The following is a 17915-nucleotide window of genomic DNA, read 5'->3' as shown; positions in this document are numbered from 1 at the left end:
AAAGAGACAAATGCTATACAAAGGGACTTCTTCTGGAACAAAGAGCAAGATAAGTCTAAAGGTTTATTCAACATTGCATGAGATGTTGTTAACAAACCAAAGGATCTAGGGGGATTGGGATTCAAGAATATGGAGTATTTCAATTTATCTATGATTTCAAAAATTGTCTGGAGATTAATTGAAGAACCCAAATCTCTTTGGAGCAGCACCATGAAGGCATCTCATTACCCCAAATCAATAAGTTATCAGAATGGATAGAAAACCAAAGAACACTGATTCTTGGATATGGAAAGGAATTCTGGAAGGCATCTCTTGCATTCAAAAATATTACATCTGGAAGATAGGGAATGACACTAATATTCACATTTGGGAGGATAGATGGATTGGTAACCTTCCTGACATAATCCAAAAACCCCCTCAATGCCCTTCAAGCCTCAAAACAGTCAATTAACTTTTAAATACCCATGGAGAGTGGGACACAGATCTCCTATCTCTATGGTTTACCCAGGATATTCAAAATCTCATTATCCACCATAATCCTAACTCTGAAGACACTATAAGGTGGAGCTTAACTCATACAAGGAAATTCACTGTCAAATTCATATATGATAAGCAAATTAATGATAAATATGCTAATGATACTCTCATAGATCCTTGGAAGGAAATCTTGAAACTTAACACTACCCCAGCTATTCAACTCTTCACATGGAATTGTTCTCATGACATTCTCCCAACCAATGCCAAGTCAGCTAGCATCTTGAATTACATTGATCCCATATGCACCTTCTGCAAGAATGCTCCTGAAGACATCACTGATGTTCTCTTGTCCTTCCCAGCTTCCTCTGATGTTTGGGAAAAACTCTTTGGGGAAAATCATCAAATTTCACTACATATGGATCCTTCCATAATTGGTTCAACAGTTGGTTTCACTCTAACAATCCTATTGCTAGCTGGAATGCTACCTTTACTACTATTTGTTGGTTCATCTGGAAAGCTAGATGTGATTTGGTCTTCAGGAACATCGGCCCTACTGCTGATACTACTGCTCTGAAAATCACTCAACATCTATGCACCTTTAGTAGAGTGAATCATAACCCAGGGCATATTCTAAATAATCTCTATTGCCAGGAGAATTCCAATGATTAGAACCTAAGACTTAGTAGTCTGGTCAGAAACAATAAAGAAAAATTTGGAATCACTATTAGCATACACATCTTGGAAGTAAACAATAACATGGCTAATAGTGATTTACAATCTTATATTAACTTTTCTTTTGTGATACTTTCTTTCTCAGGTCAATGTATGGGAGCAAGGAACATGAAATACTCTACAACTGGACTCAGCAGAGCACGCAGAGAAAGCAGAGGAGCTCAACTAGCTCAGACCTGGGGCAAGGAAATGCAAAAGACCAACATTGATTTTGCAGCAGATGAAAAAGAAATATTACAAGCCATTCAGACATGATACCAACTAGAAGTTCAGGAAATATTTAAAGGAGGTTATACTCAAAGTTATGACAGGAATTTTGAAGAAATTGACTTTGCCTTAGGCATGCTTATCAAGCTAGCTCCACAGCAAAACATATTGCTGCCAACTTAGCTAGGCTATCTAGTTATTCTCCTTTATTTCAAAACTTTAACTGGAAAGGTACAAATCTTCATTTACTTTAAACAACCTTACAGTCAATCCCAAACCCTGTTATTAAGGATAACTATTATAATACCCCGTGTTTTTATCATGGTGCATGATAAAGGATGCGCCATTGCTCGATATGGAGATTCATACAAAGCTTCCGTTGCATGTGAGATGCATCTGGCCCAGAGCCAATATCCGGTGCCAAGTAAGGCACATCGCGTATGCATATTGGCTAAGGCCAATATGACATTAGTTGGAGGCTACATTGGCCAAGAGCCAATATTGCATCAAATGATGCATTAGGCCAGTTGGGTAGATGTCCTTGAATATGTCCAGCCAACACGAATGGACATCGAGTTGGTAATGTACAACCATCGCGGCTGGTCATAGGAGTGGCCTACAGGACAAAGCTATAATACAACCATCCTGGATGAACATCGAGTTGACATTTGAATGACCTATGGGCCAAAGTCGGAAATACAACCATCACGGTCCTTCATCCGGTTTGGCTCAAGAAGTGTTCAGCCATCCTGGCCGGGCATAGGAGCTGGCATGTGATCCAGAACTGAATGTACAACCATCTTGGTCGGTTATTCCGGAAAATACATGGCAATGGCCATGAATAGTAAACGGGGAGTTGATGAAAGATTTTTGGTCCCCTAATCAGAGTTGTAAAAATGTCAAATTAACATATATAGGGAGGGGTAGTTGGTTGAAGGTGCATATGCGGAGCATGTACCAAGTAAGGTTCACAGCTTAGCCGGAACGCTATGAATGATGCCTAAGGCTCATTCTAAGTTGCGTAGCCTTACGAATGGAGCATATGATGTTGAGGCATCACTATGCCATTCCACAGACTCGATGATGCATCAGTTGGATGTATTTGACGGAACGACCTATACAGACTAGGTCATTACCATTATTGCTTGGCCACGGCCATGCAAACGAGTTGGCTTAAGCTTCTGTCCCTTCGAGGATGAACTACGGTATGTGCTTGATTTCTTTAGAGTATGGAAGGATACGTAGGCAACCGTAATGAGTTGCATCATTACCGGTCCAGCACGTTGGCCCCTCATATCATCTAAGCTCGGTAACTCGATGCAAGAGATGATTGCGTCCAAAATTGATGAGGAATGTTGCATGCCAGCAAGTGGATGCTCATACTTTCTATCAAGCTACGAAAAGTCGGTAAAGCGGAGTAAAAGAATGGAAATAGGCTTAGAGCGGCCTATGCCTAAGTCCACGACTTATGCCTTAAGTCTGGATATGAATCGGGAGCTGACGGTTTCTCATTTAGATAGGAAATTCAGTGATGAATTCCCTACGTTGAGGCACAGTTAGTGATGCGTGCAATACGCATTGGCCATAGCCTCTATGGCTTGAACTCTTGGCAACGGCCTTATGGCCTTATACCCTTCTGCGGACAAGGGTGACTTTGGAACGGTGTGGAAGCTAAGTTAGCTGCATCATGCTCCACGAGCATGCTTGCAACGACGAATGGACGTGCATTTGTCTAGCCTTAAAGGCCCGGATCGTAGCTTCATCATGGTGTATCGAGGAGATCACGACCTGCGGGGAAACGCGCCAAAGGCGTAATCTTCCGGTCCGTCACAGTTGGTATCAAAGCAAGTTCCGAGAAAACACTAGGGACTGTGCGGATTGGACTCGTCAAACGAGTATTTTTCCTTCAAAAAAAAATAGAGTTGGAGAGTAAGTCAACTTCTACGCGGAAAGAGCTTGTAACTGCTGGTCCAGTTACCTTGCGAATCGAGTTGAGCTTGTTCATGTGCTGTGAGTTTTCCTGGCCTAAGTGGAACCCCACTTACGAGTGGATATCCGGAGGACCGTCTGGAACGGTGGGTAGACAATGGGACTGATCATCCCCACACGTTGGAAACTGGCCAACGGTGTGCGTTGTCAGGCCCGACTAGCATCCCACTTATGAGTGGCAACCTGGATGACCGTCAGGGACGGTGGGAAACTAGAAACTATTCCACACAGTACTGCACTAAAATCTTGTCATTTCGATGACATCTTCAACCTTGTGAACTTTAGGGATTCTTGGGTGGTGGTATGGGACGCCATTCAGGATACCTGGTCGAGATATCCTCTTGGCACTGGCCAATTGCGATTCTTGGTATTGTTGTGGGTACTTTTGGATTTCTGGGAAGGTGGTATGGGACATGTGCTCAGAAGGTTTAAATTATTTTTCATGAAAACTTGAAGAAACCCGTGATTTCTGAGCATCTGGTATGGGAACTTTGCTCAGCAAATTCAAACCGAAGAGATTGTCCACAATAGTTTTATTTTGAATTTCGGGGACAAAATTCTTTAAAGGGGTGAAGAGTGTAACACCCCGTATTTTTATCATGGCACATGCTAAAGGATGCATCATTGCTCGATATGAAGCTTCATACAAAGCTTCCGTTGCATGTGAGATGCATCTGGACCAGGGCCAATATCCGGTGCCAAGTAAGGCACATCGCGTATGCATATTGGTTAATGCCAATATGACATTAGTTGGAGGCTACATTGTCCAAGAGACAATATTGTATCAAATGATGCATTAGGCCAGTTGGGTATATGGCATTGAATATGTACAGCCAACATGGTTGGACATCGAGTTGGTAATGTACAACCATCACGGCTGGGCATAGGAGTAGACTACGGGCCAAAGCTATAATACAGCCATCCTGGATGAACATCGAGTTGACATTTGAATGGACTATGGTCCAAAGTCGGAAATACATCCATCACGACCCTTCATCGGGTTTGGCTCAAGAAGTGTTCAGCCATCCTGGCCGGGCATATGAGCTGCAATGTGAGCCAGAACTGAATGTACATCCATGTTGGTCGGTTATTCAGGAAAATACATGGCAACGGCCATGAATATTAAACGGGGAATTGATGAAAGATTTTGGTCCCCTAATCAGAGTTGTAAAAATTTCAAATTAACATATATAGGGAGGGGTAGTTGGTTGAAGGTGCATATGCAGACCATGTACTAAGTAAGCTTCACAGCTTAGCTGAAACGCTATGAATGATGCCTAAGGCTCATTCTAAGTTGCGTAGCCTTACGAATGGAGCATATGATGTTGAGGCATCACTATGCCATTCCACGGACTCGATGATGCATCACTTGGATGTATTTGACGGAACGACCTGTACGGACTAGGCCATTACCATTATTGCTTGGCTACGGCCATGCAAACGAGTTGGCTTAAGCTTCTGTCCCTTCGAGGATGAACTACGGTCTATGCTTGATTCCTTTAGAGTAGAGAAGGATATGTAGGCAGCCACAATGAATTACAGCATTGCCGGTCCAGCACGTTGGCCCCTCATATCATCTAAGCTCGGTAACTCGATGCAAGAGATGATTGTGGCCAGACTTGATGAGGAATGTAGCATGCCAGCAAGTGGATGCTCATACTTTATATCAAGCTACGAAGAGTCGGTAAAGCAGAGTAAAAGAATGGAAATAGGCTTAGAGCGGCCTATGCCTAAGTTCACGGCTTATGCCTTAAGTCTGGATATGACTCGGGAGCCGACTGTTGCTCATCTAGATAGGAAATTCAGTGATGAATTCTCTACATTGAGGCACAGTCAGTGAAGCGTGCAATACGCATTGGCCATAGCCTCTATGGCTTGAATTCTTGGCGACGGCCTTATGGCCTTATACCCTTCTGCGGACAAGGGTGGCTTTGGAACGGTGTGGAAGCTAAGTTAGCTGCATCATGCTCCACGAGCATGCTTGCAACGGTGAATGGACGTGCATTTGCCTAGCCTTAAAGGCCCGGATCGTAGCTTCATCATGGCACATCGAGGAGATTACGGCCTGCGGGGAGACGCGCCAAAGGCATAATTTTCCGGTCCGTCACAACTATAATAACTCTAATTTTATTTTGGGGGTTCATCTTGGTGCTAGTCATAGCCCAGATGATCACCTTGTTGTACCAATGATTAGCTAGCTCAGTTGAGCTTCACTTCTGTTTTTCGTATAAAAACAAAAGATAGATCCACAAATATAAACTAAATAATTATTTTTCATTAAAGGAAAAGGGAAAAGCTCACAATTTCATAATACATCAAATTTGAGATACATGAAATATTACAAATCAGTGAAAATATTAAAATACATGACATTCATTGACGAGGTGTCAATGATATTCTAGAGATGGTGTGAGAATTTAATTTTTTTTTTCGTTGTCAAGATTAAATGCTCCTATAAGAAATAAGTAATTTGCACAAACATCAATATAGATAAAAAGCGGTTTCCATGAAAATCAGAAAGATTACTGCAGTAAACATAGATAGTGATAAAATATAGAGTGAAATATATACCTAGAAGAAGAGAATATAAATATATAATGATAAAAATATGGAGTGAAATACGTACCTAGGTGGAGAGAATATATAACAGCAAAAACGAGAAAGAAAATAACCAATCTTGTGGTGTTAGAAGCTGCCATGACTTTTAATATTTGCTTCAAACAGCAGTCAGAAACAATAAAAGGAAACATTGTCATTAAAATCATGTACTAAATCACTTGTTACTCATAACACCGTGATATATTTCTTCTTAACAAGTCGATAACTAAGTACTCACTTGTCCATTGTGATTTGGAAAAGATGGTTAATTTTTGTGAGGCTATTACAGAAATTACCAAATTACACGAGGTTATTAACCTTTAATTCATCAATTCACCGTATATTTGTGGAGATAGGGATAAGAGGAAAAACCTTGACCAAGTTCATTTGACGTTTTGCTGATTTCTTCACCAAATCTACCGTTTCTTTGTGATTTTTCTTCTCCTTCTTGTTCCCAGATAGTATGAGGTAATATTTTTTGGTTTTGGTCATATTTTGGGGGAGTTTTCTTTAGCCCTTGGTTTTTACCCATTTCTTCACCATTCCTTCCATGGATGGTGAGGTCTCTCTACCAATCTAACCACATTCATCTGCTTCAATGCTCAATCTCGAAGACAGATCTAACCACTAGCGACTATTTAAGGGAAGGAGGTTCCTTCTATTTTATTGATGTATTATTCAGAGAACATCAAAGAGTGCGAAAATTTGGTGATTGGCTCATTTGTTGGTCTTAGACTTTCATTTTCAATGGTTCAAACAACTGCAACTAAAGCTTGGAAGCCGAAATCGGAAGTAAAGCTCTCGTTACATGGGAATAGTGTATTTGTTTTCAAGTTTTTGAATCAAGAGGATAAAAAATTTGCCCTAAATCAGGGATCTTTTTATATTGAAAAAAAAATCTTCTATTATTAGACCTTGGTGGCCATTGCTGGAGAAATCAATTACGGAAATGAAAACTATTCCTATTTGTTTGATGATTTACAATGTTCCACTCCATTTGCAGAACAAACTAGGGTTGAGTTGTATTTCTAGTCACATTGTGGGACCCTCTTATGATGGATGAACACAATTTGAATAAAACAAGATTTGTTTACGCAAGAGTGTGCTTGGAAATTAGTATTGAATGTTCTCTCCTAAGTCATATACTACTTTGGATTAATAGTGTTTTCATAATAAATTTACCTGCGGAATACCAATGGAAACCCCCCAAGATGTAATCTTTGTCACTCATTTGGTCATGCTTCTAAGAATTGTGCTATGGGTTGAGTGAAAAGGAAGTTGCATTGGATTTCAAAGAAAAATCATCAAGATAATCCAGGTGGGTCCCGAGTAGATGAAACAGAAAATGAGAAAGAAGATGGAAAAGTTGTGACATGCAGATTTCTAAACTCTTGAAAAAAATGAGCAATGAACTATTTATGTTAGAAGACCTAAGAGTTTATGAATGAACATTTTGAATCCAAAAGTAATTGAGAACATGAAATTTGGCTAAGCAAGTCCTTACTTGCCATCTGAACCTCTTTAGCATCCTTCAAGATTTTGAAATACTAACTTAGAGATGGTTGTGGTTTTACCCGGTAACAATAAATCAGAAGCAAGATCATCCGAGTTTAGTGGGACCCCCCGTAGTAATGAGGATCATGTTGCACCTATATCTAATATGAAGGAGGATTTATATCCACTTCAACTAGATTGTATGGATTTGAGTCGGGTAATGGTGTGGGAAAAAATAAAGGCAAGCGTAATCATACTTCAAAAGATTGATTATCCAATCTGGTTCGATCTTTTTCATCAAATCTAAAAGATTGAAACAGATCACCGGTTTACAAGAAACCTAAATCTTCAAATATAGGTTTCTCTACTAATAATCATTAGTTTCTATTTTTTTTATACGAGAACCCATCCATTAACCACAATGTGGATTTTCTCTAAAAAGAGAGTAACGATAATGATTTCGTCTTTTTTGAAGAAACTTTTTCTCCATCGATCCTTAAGGAGAAAATATCATTAAATACCGGTAAATGAGAAATTGTTGCATTCTTGAAAGATATTAGGAAATTTAAATTTTTTCTCGGTAATAATCGCCAAAGTTCAGGTTTGTTCTACTTGTAGTTGGAATATTTTAAGGACCCTAAAGATAAATGGGTGCGCACCCGGCTTGTTAGCCAATATCATAAGTCCTTGTAATGATTATTTGATCTTTATTTAATTTTTATTCTTGATCATTTTACTTTAAATCATTATTCGTTGGACCTTGAGGTCACGAAGTTTTTGGAGAATTGTTTGCATATTTCAAATATTTTTGGTTTTAACATATAATTTTTTTTTGTTCCAAAAGTAATCCATGGTTGATGGTAAATATATATGTCTACTAGGACTACATTTTCTTTATGTTTAAAGTCATGTTTCATAATGAGTATATGTATCGAATTAATCGAATAATACTTTACGAAACTTATTTTCGTATATATATGAGATAAAAATATTTCCACCGTAATCAGGGGGAGACTATACACTACCATATGTTGGTGCTCATTATCTTAAAAGTTATATCAGTTTCTCTTCCATCACGATCAAATCGAAAAAGGCTGACATCTCAAATAAGGCGGGAAAATATTTCATTATGCTTTTAATAAGCTTATGCCTCTTGAAAAGGCAAATCCAGGTACATCTATAAAAAAAAAAAAAAAAAAAAAAACGTAGCATTTATAAGAGGCTGCAGATAGTGCTCCAATAGAGTCTACCAAAAAAAATCCACATTCTCATAGTTCATATTTCCTCGCTGGAAGATGTGGAGATTACAATGCCTGCGGCCGCTGGTACCAGTAATTATGTGAATTTTTCAAGATATGCATACACTTGAGAATTGTACGGGATCATAGTTAGTTATAAATTGTCGAATATTCATTGATATTAGCTTTTAAAATAATAAATGATGGTGGTTGTGAACCCCGAGCTCTGCAGAGGAATATCGACATATGTGATTGGTTGGCATACAATCCAAATTAGATTGGATTATTATAATTTCTCAACTAACGCAGTTTTGGATCCAAGACTTCACACCTTAAAATTGCCAGGCCTATTACTTACAGGTTGGTGTAGTCATAATGCGTCATAGGAGAAATAATTTCGTTATATAAACGATTTGAGGGTTTCATTTTTGCTCAGACCCAAGGATTGATCAAATAATTGTTCTCCTTTTATGATATTGTTTATGGTGAAAACGGTTTCTGCTGTTTTCGGTAATTTCGTGTGTGTGGGTGAGAAACGAGTCTAAACCCTAAACAATGTACTACACGGGAGTACTTTTGATTCGAGAGATCAATCTGTACAATCTTGGCCTAAACCAAGAAATGGCCATTTCAGGCTTGCTTCGGTCACAAAGTGAAGGAGAAGGGCTAGTCTTAGGGAGGGAAGCGAAGAAAGTGTTGAGACCAGAATAGTTGATTTTGGAAGTGTGGGTGTTTTGTGACTTGTATCAAAAAGTTGAACTGGCTTGCTGAATGAAAGCTATCAGATGATTTATGGATGTGGTATGGTTCTCTTGACCAAAACTTGTTGTTTGGTGGAAAATAGGTGAGACCTATTTATACAAGTCGCAACAAAACGTACCCTGGTCTCGTGGCAAGTGGAAACGATTGAGTGGTGAAGAAGGGAGTAACGGGTAACGCCTGGAATTTATGTTTTCATAATGAATGATACATTTACACCATTACTTCTTGCCATTACTAACCGCCCCGCTTTATGACACTTTCTGTAGCGGGCGTATTGCACGCCGCACGCTGTAAACCGCCAGACCAATACCCTGATAGTATCCCCCAGTTTGTGACATGTTTTGATGTCTCAAGTATTTTCGTGGAAAACATGTAGCACTTTGCTAAGTGTGACAAGTTAAAAATGAGAGGCTTGCCGTAGGTAAATAGCATATGTGATGCTAGGCTCGTTTTGGCTAGTCGCCTAAAACTTGTCACGAGCTGAACGGCGAATTTTGATGGCTGAGATTACATATCATGAGGAAGAGTGGCCATTGATTATGGCCGCATCTTGTTGTATAGAGAAGTGGCGTCATTGGCATAGTAGCGCCTGGTGGAGCCATGGCATAACGACATGCTGGTGGTCGTGGCATGGCGGTATGCTGGTATCCGTGGCATAGCGACATGCTGGTAGCCGTGGCATAGTGGCATGTCAGTGGCCGTGGCATAGCGACATGCTAGTAGCCGTGGCATGGTGGCATGTCAGTGGTCGTGGCATAGCGACATGCTAGTAGCTGTGGCATGGTGGCATGCCAGTGGCCGTGGCATATCGACATGCTAGTAGTCGTGGCATAACGGCATGCTAGTAGCTGTGGCATGGTGGCATGTCAGTGGACGTGGCATAACGACATGCTAGTAGTCGTGGCATGGTGGCATATGCTAGTGGCCGTGGAATAGCGACATGCTAGTAGCCGTGGCATAGCGGCATATGCCAGTGGTCGTGGCATAGCGACATGTTAGTAGTCGTGGCATGGTGGCATGCCAGTAGCTGTGGCATGGTGGCATGCCAGTGGTCGTGGCCTAGCGACATGCTAGTAGCTGTGGGATGGTGGCATCCAGTAGGTGTGGCATGGTGGCATGCCATTGGCCGTGGCGTTGTAGCATCACCAAAGTTTGAGATTTGGCTCCGTGACTAAAGTTAAGGCTTGGCGGCATGACCAAGGCTAGGGCTTGGCAATGTGGCCGAAATTAGGCGTCGTGGCCAATTTAGGGTTTGATGCCGCGGCCAAAGTTTAGAGTTTGGCGGCATGGTCGCTCAAAAGTTGCCACAAGCCTGTTAATTTGGTGGAGAACTTGGATGGCTGAGATTGCATCTCAGGAGAAAAGGTAGTCGTCGATCATGGCTACCTTTAATTGGCAGTGGCGCCTTTAACTTGCGCTATCGGCATTGCGGCATGGCTGGCATGGCTTGTGCATGTCTTCGGCGCGGTTGCGCTCGTAGCCATAGCAACTGAATTTTGGCACGTTGGTGTGGAAATCTTGCCGAAATTAGGGTTTGGCTTGTCGAAACCATAGTTAGCCTATATGGCATGTCGCATGGGGCGAGTGGCCATGTTTGGCGTGTTTGGCATGTGCATCTGGCATGTGTGCCTGGTATGTGCGTTTGGCATGTTTGGCATGCTGCTTTGGTGTGCTGGTGCGTTTTTGGGAAACCAATTGGCTTTGCGGCCATCTGGCGCGATTTCCTTCTTTTCAACACTGTGGCGAGTTTAAAGTAACCTGATTGGTTAATGTAAGAGGGTCGGCCAGGCATGGGCGTGGCTACACTTCTGTGTGAGTGTGGAAGTTTTAGAGCGACCTGATTGGTCAATGGGAAGTATGGCCGACAAGCTAGGGCGTGGCCACACTTCCAGTGCGCTGTGGCGGATTTAATCAGCTAGGTTGGTTAAGCATAGTTTTTCAACCAACGGGGTCTAGTGTACTGCGTGGGGCACGAAACCCTAATTTTGAAAATTAGTCCGGTTTATGAGTTATCACAATAATTGGCTGGATTTTGTATGCTGCCACAAAAATCCTTATCTACAGAATGCAGTGTGCTTTCCGACTGAGCATTTCGTGCGATGGCCTTAACTTTGGTACTTGGAGGTTCATGCTACTCCGCTGCGAGTGAACATAAATCCATCATGTCATACCGATATTAAGGGTTCTACCGGGGAACATAGCACAGGAAAGTACTCAGTGAGTCTTGTATTGGCGAGGTGCCGAAATTTACAGAGTGTTTGGGATGGTTGCTACAGTCACCAGTCTGGATAAATTTCATGTAAATATACCGAATGGCTCAATAAATATGCCGGTGGAGAGGTTAGCACTCACGACACTGTTTTTTTTTTGCAGAGTGACGTCAGATGCAATGTTTTACGATTTTAACCCTAAGCTAAAAACCACCATCAACAGATACGTTTGACGTGGTAGTCCTTAAAGGACTTGTATATGATCGAAGAACATATTCAAATTTGTAATCCTTAGAGGATTGAAATCATATTCAGGTAGCCACTTGACTCGACTATATATGTCAAGTTTAACAATCCTTCGTGTGTTTTTAGAAATATGGTACAAAATTAAGAATACAGATTAATTATTTGATGATATCATCTTTATAGGTCTCTTGAGGAGTCTTTAAAAACACAAAAGTAAAATCCATGCTTTAGCAGCATAAATTTTATTTTATTTCCTTTCTTAAATCTGCAGTCAGAATTATGCTAGCATAAACTCGTCTTTAAGATAGACTAGAGTTATTATTTTGATGATTATTTTTTGAAAAACTCATACAGTTTGGTTAGTATCGATAAATACGTCAAAAGTTGTACTCTTTTCCCTTCGTTTCAGGTTTTGTCCCATGTGGTTTTCCTGACAAGGTTTTAATGAGGCAACATCTTTGACGTTTAATTTTCTTTTAATGTTGATATTTGTGTTTTTTTTCCTTCGTCCATATTTTTTCCCATTGGGTTTTACTGGAAAGGTTTTAGTGAGGCAATTTTATACAACATGGTGGTCATCCAAAGGAGAGTTGTATCAATTTTGATTATTTGGTGGATTCCCACCATTAACTAGGTCATTTTGTTAGACCACATCAGCATAACCATCTCATATGAATTTGGATATCATTTTGATCCATTTAAGGTATGATCACAAATTTTGTTCACCTATGGTACTGTAACTGCATACTGGCACCTTGTTGAAGAAACTACAACAACTGCATCTGCAAAACATCTCCGAAGATAGCAAACCAAGACACAAGTTCTCAATGCATTTAGAGAAGCTTGAAGATTTGAGTACACTACTATTAGATCAGACTAACACAAAAGAAGACTTAATCAGAACAAATACCTTCTACATTCAAGAAATTCGTTCAACGAAATTGGGAAGTCTCGACTCAAAGGTTTGCAAGCCAAGAATTTACTGAAGTACTCATCAGGGGAGCACCATCACATAAGGTGCATTCTATTGGATTTATCGCGTTGTACTCTTTTTCCTTCATCAAGGTTTTTCCTAATGGGTTTTCCTTGTCAAGGTTTTAATGAGGCAACATTTGTGTGTCCAAATCTTTTCTAAATTTTGTCAATTGTACTTTTTCCCTTCGATCAGTTTTTGTCCTTTTGAAACTTCCTGACAAAGTTTTAACGAGGCAATTAGCTTAAACACAATGTCATCAGGGGGAGTGTTATACCGTGTAATTATGTTAAGAATATTTAGGGTGAATCTCGTTTCTTACTGGGATGCCCTTGTGTCTATGATACACATCTAATGAAAATTCTTTCTTTTCTCTCCTTCTATTTTGCGTCTTCTTCTCATATTTCTCTATTTCACAATAATTATAAAGAAATAAATTTTACCCCGTCATTTTGTATCCGATAAATGTCTTGGCTAATTGATCGAAATGGTCGACCTCAAGAAAAAATAAACAGATCTTGGAGGTAAAACAACAATGAACCTAACATTACATGACAAAATAATACCAAAACTATGCAAGAGAAACAGAAGACCTAACACACCTCTTCGAAAAAGAAAAAAAATCCAAATAACAGTGATCAAAAATATGCAATGCTATGCAAGTCTAGAATGGTACCAATTTAAGTGAAAAATATGTGGCTGAGAAAGCTTTTCATACAGTTTGACAAGCCTCATGTGATGTGGGACAGGATCTCAAATGCCATCTACCTACCTATATTATTGATTGGAAACTTCTCTTCTCAAATGGCATCACAGGTTTTACTATTACTCATGAACAGCTGCATAACCGTACAGATACGCGAAAAACCAACCCATATACTATCCTATGTTGCGCTTTAAATCCTGATGGTGTTTTCCCAAATTTTCACCACTTTAAACTTTTGTGGGAAACATTGCAGTATGTTAGGCTGAGTTTATGGGGGGATTTTTTCCGGTTGCGAAAAGATATGTCGGGAGAACTTAATGTTTAGGAATGAACATAAGAAACTGGGACCGTACTGAAGGTCCATAGCCAACGGGAGTTGAAATGGGCATAATAATGTTCAATTAATTTTCCTCTACTAAATAAACACGACCAAAGGTAATACCAATTGTTTCAATTTGCCGAGCTTGCCAAAACAAAAGATAAAAACTTCCATTGCCGGGATTTGAACCCGGGTGAAAGCCAGGTATCCTAACCGGGCTGGACTACAATGGAGATTTCTTTAGTTGAATATTTCATTTTTTAAACATTTTTTTCGGTAAAATGTTTGGTTGCCCGATTTAAATTTAGAAACCGGATGCAAACAATGACTGCAAGATTACATATGATCAGCTAATATATCATGAAGGTCCTCTTCTTCAAAGGGGGTGAAAGCGGAACTCGCCAATTCTAGCAGTCATATTATTGCATTTGGTATAATGTTCAGCAACGAGCATAAGAAACACGTATGCGATAGGCCCATAGCCAAAGCGGGTTGATGTGGGCAGATTGTTCAATTAATATTCCTAATCCTGTAGAGTAGTGAGACAAATATGTTTCTTGTTTGGATGTATGTGAAAGGAGCGGGAAGACACATACAACTGTTATGTCGTTGACCTGTTGGAAGTTTTCAAGTTCTGTAAGGCTTAAAACATCCTGCAACAAAAATCTTACTTTGGAATAATATATAGAGTCTGAAAGTGAGCCCTGTGATGGTGATGATATGATCCAAAATGGCATAAGAGAGCTGAATAAATTTGAGAAACATGTACATGTGAAGTGTTATTATAAACCTTGATAAAACATGTCACATGAATGGATCTTTCGTCCTTCAAACTCCAAACAACTCATCTATACTAAAAGAAAAGAATTCATTTAATGATGACAACAAACAAAAAGCCAATTGACGAATTTTAAGTTTGGATAAGGTGGGCGGAAAATGTTGGAACACTGCAAATGCTCAAAAGGCCAGTATAACCATGCTAGGTACCTCCATATTAACCATGGAAAACCATTCAGACTTGGTGAAACTTTGGACAAACTAATGGAATTGTAGTCCCATCTGGGAAGAAATGATGCTGTTAGTACTGCATTGTAAAAAATTCTTTAACCGACAACCCTAAAACAGCTCTTTTTACAAATGGGCTTGTGTTCGTGCAAAACTACGAATCAGGGTGGCAGTTTTTTTAGTTCTTTTCTTTTTGGACGATTTTTTTTAGGGAATATGGTTTTTTTTAGGGGACCATGATTTTATTAGGCCACCTTCTCTATAGTTATAAGGGGTGTCCTAAAGCATTGAAATGACTAACCTATCCTTAACCTAATTTAATTTAAAACCAACCCAATAACTACATATATATATCTATAACCACCACCTCCTCCCACCACCACCTCCCACCATCGCCGATTATCACCACCACCACCTCCAATTATCACCACCACCAACCACCGATTACCACCACCACCGCCGATCACCACCACCACCATCTCCGATTATCACCACCAACAACCACCGATTACCACCACCACCTACGATTACCACCACCACCAACCACCACCGCCACTATATATATATATATATATATAGCTTAATTTAAAACATTAACAAAAATATTCTCACAAACCCATTACTTGTCATTCGTTTTTGGTTGAATAAATGAGAAGTAATCATTAAAATGAGTTGAAAATGGAAGTTGCAGAGAGGTTTAATGGAGGGTTTTTTTTTCAGAGAAAAGTTCGGTTATCAAGAATTAATTTTTTCTTAACCGAACTCAGAGTTCGGTTGATTCGCAAAAAAATACTTTTAACCGAACTCCTTGTATTAGAACAACACAAGTCCATAAGTTCGGTTCCTTCGCAAAATAAGGATATCACCGAACTTTAGTATGAAAATAATGAGAAGTCCACAAGTTCAGTTCGTTCGCAAAAATGTTAAGTTTTCTTTGTAACCGAACTCTACCTTTGAAACTTTGTAACCGAACTCTACCTAATTCACCAAGAAATAAATTTCGTAGTAACCAAACGTTCGCCTAATTGCATATATGCATATATAAGCCCAGTTCGGTTGATTCGCCTGTTGAAGTTTGCGAACCAACCGAACTTCTAACACTAGGTTACTTTTAACCTACAGTTCGGTTGGGAACTTGGTTGCGTTGGAGTTTGCGAACTAACCGAACACACAAGATGTACCCAAATAAATTGTTAAGTTCAAAGTTCGGTTACCTACCATTTTATCCTAGGTAACCGAACATTACACTGTACGATCAAAACCCCCATTAACGAGCGAGTTCGGTAACCTGCGTGTTTGGAAAACGTAACCGAACTACACTTTCAGGTGTGTTCGGTTACATGTTCTTGACATATGGTAACCGAACTGACCCAAATCTACATAAAAAAATTCATTTTTTTTGAAAGTTTGGAGCAATTCAACCAACATTATCTAAGTTTGAAGCCTACCTGGGTACCCAAATACCCTTCCTCCGGTTGTGGTTGGTAAAATCCATCGTTTTTCATGTTTTCCTTCTTCATCTTCTCCAACTTTACTCTCTCAATAATTCTACTTCTTTAAAAAAAAAACCATCTGATTTTTTAATGTCACTAATTATCTTTAACTTAATCATCTCACTAATCATTACACTAACTATTATCAACGCTAACTAATCATCACCCAAAATTAATCTGGAGGATAATTTAGGTATTAATATAAATATCTAGATAAGGGATGACCTAGATTTACTTCTAATGTCTTTACCCAAAAAAAAACCATGGTCCCCAAAAAAACAATGATCCCAAAAAATCGTTCTTCTTTTTGGACGACATGAGAATCATCCCATTTAAATTGGGATTCAATAATACGCATTCATAAAACTTGAAATGACTCTGGGCTCATGTACGGTGGTATTTAGCATCTTATGCTAGGAATTCAAACAAGAAACGAGGCGCATGAGCTGCAGCAGTAAGGGATGACGGTGTACTGGATTTGCGCATATGAGAAAACGCCTCAAGAACACGACGACCACATTTCACTTGCTAATTAGTTTACAAGTTTATTATTCTTCATATCAAATATTTTACTTTCCAGCAATACAGCTATACCTTCCTGCCGCCAGATAGACCACTATAAGTCTATAACCATGCATAGGGCTGCCCATGGTTCCGTTTGATTTGGTTTCCTGTCAAACCCAAGGATCGAACCAATATTAATTATAGGAATCCAAAAATCAAACCAGATCATCTTCGGTTTAAAACATTAGAAACCAGAATTATCCCACCAATTATTTTTGTTTTTTTGGATTTTTTGGTTTTTTTAATAGATTTTCATTTTTAACTTGTAAGTTAAATTTGTAAAGCAAATTATCAAAATTAGATATATTTTGAGCTATAATTTCTTTATTTATGGATATACTCATTAAAATCATATATATTATACATATATAATTCAATATTATATACATTTTTAATAATATTTTCTTTATTTATGGATATACTCGTTGAAGTGTAAACATATTGTACTATGATGGAAAGTTCGATACATATTATTATGGTTTTTGTCGGTTTTTTGGTTCTAACTCTCGTTTTTTCTTTAGTTTGTTTTTTTTGGATTTTTGGTTCTTTTGTGACAACAAACCAAAACCAATCACCTACAACCGGTTTTCTTGGTTTCTGGGTTTCATGATTTTTGGAGTTTTCGGTCTCTAATTTTCTGATTTTTTTTTGTCGGTTTGGACCAGTTCGGTCCGGGTAAAAAACCGGACCATGGGCAGCCCTAACCATGCAGCAAATCAAGTACTTGTATCTAACTTTTCTGGTTTTGCAGGCTTACGTTTTTTTTGATCAACAAACGAATGCAGAGTTCGCACTATGCTGCTTGTGCACCATTCGAAAATCAACATTAATTGACAATTTTGACTTCTCATCTCATGAAGTTTATGGTTTCTGAGAATGTGAGCCAGTAAGGATCCATAACC

The sequence above is a fragment of the Papaver somniferum genome, chromosome 7 (genome assembly GCF_003573695.1).
Source record: "Papaver somniferum cultivar HN1 chromosome 7, ASM357369v1, whole genome shotgun sequence".
In the NCBI taxonomy this organism is placed as follows: Eukaryota; Viridiplantae; Streptophyta; class Magnoliopsida; order Ranunculales; family Papaveraceae; genus Papaver; species Papaver somniferum.
Note: the sequence above shows the minus strand (reverse complement) of the source record.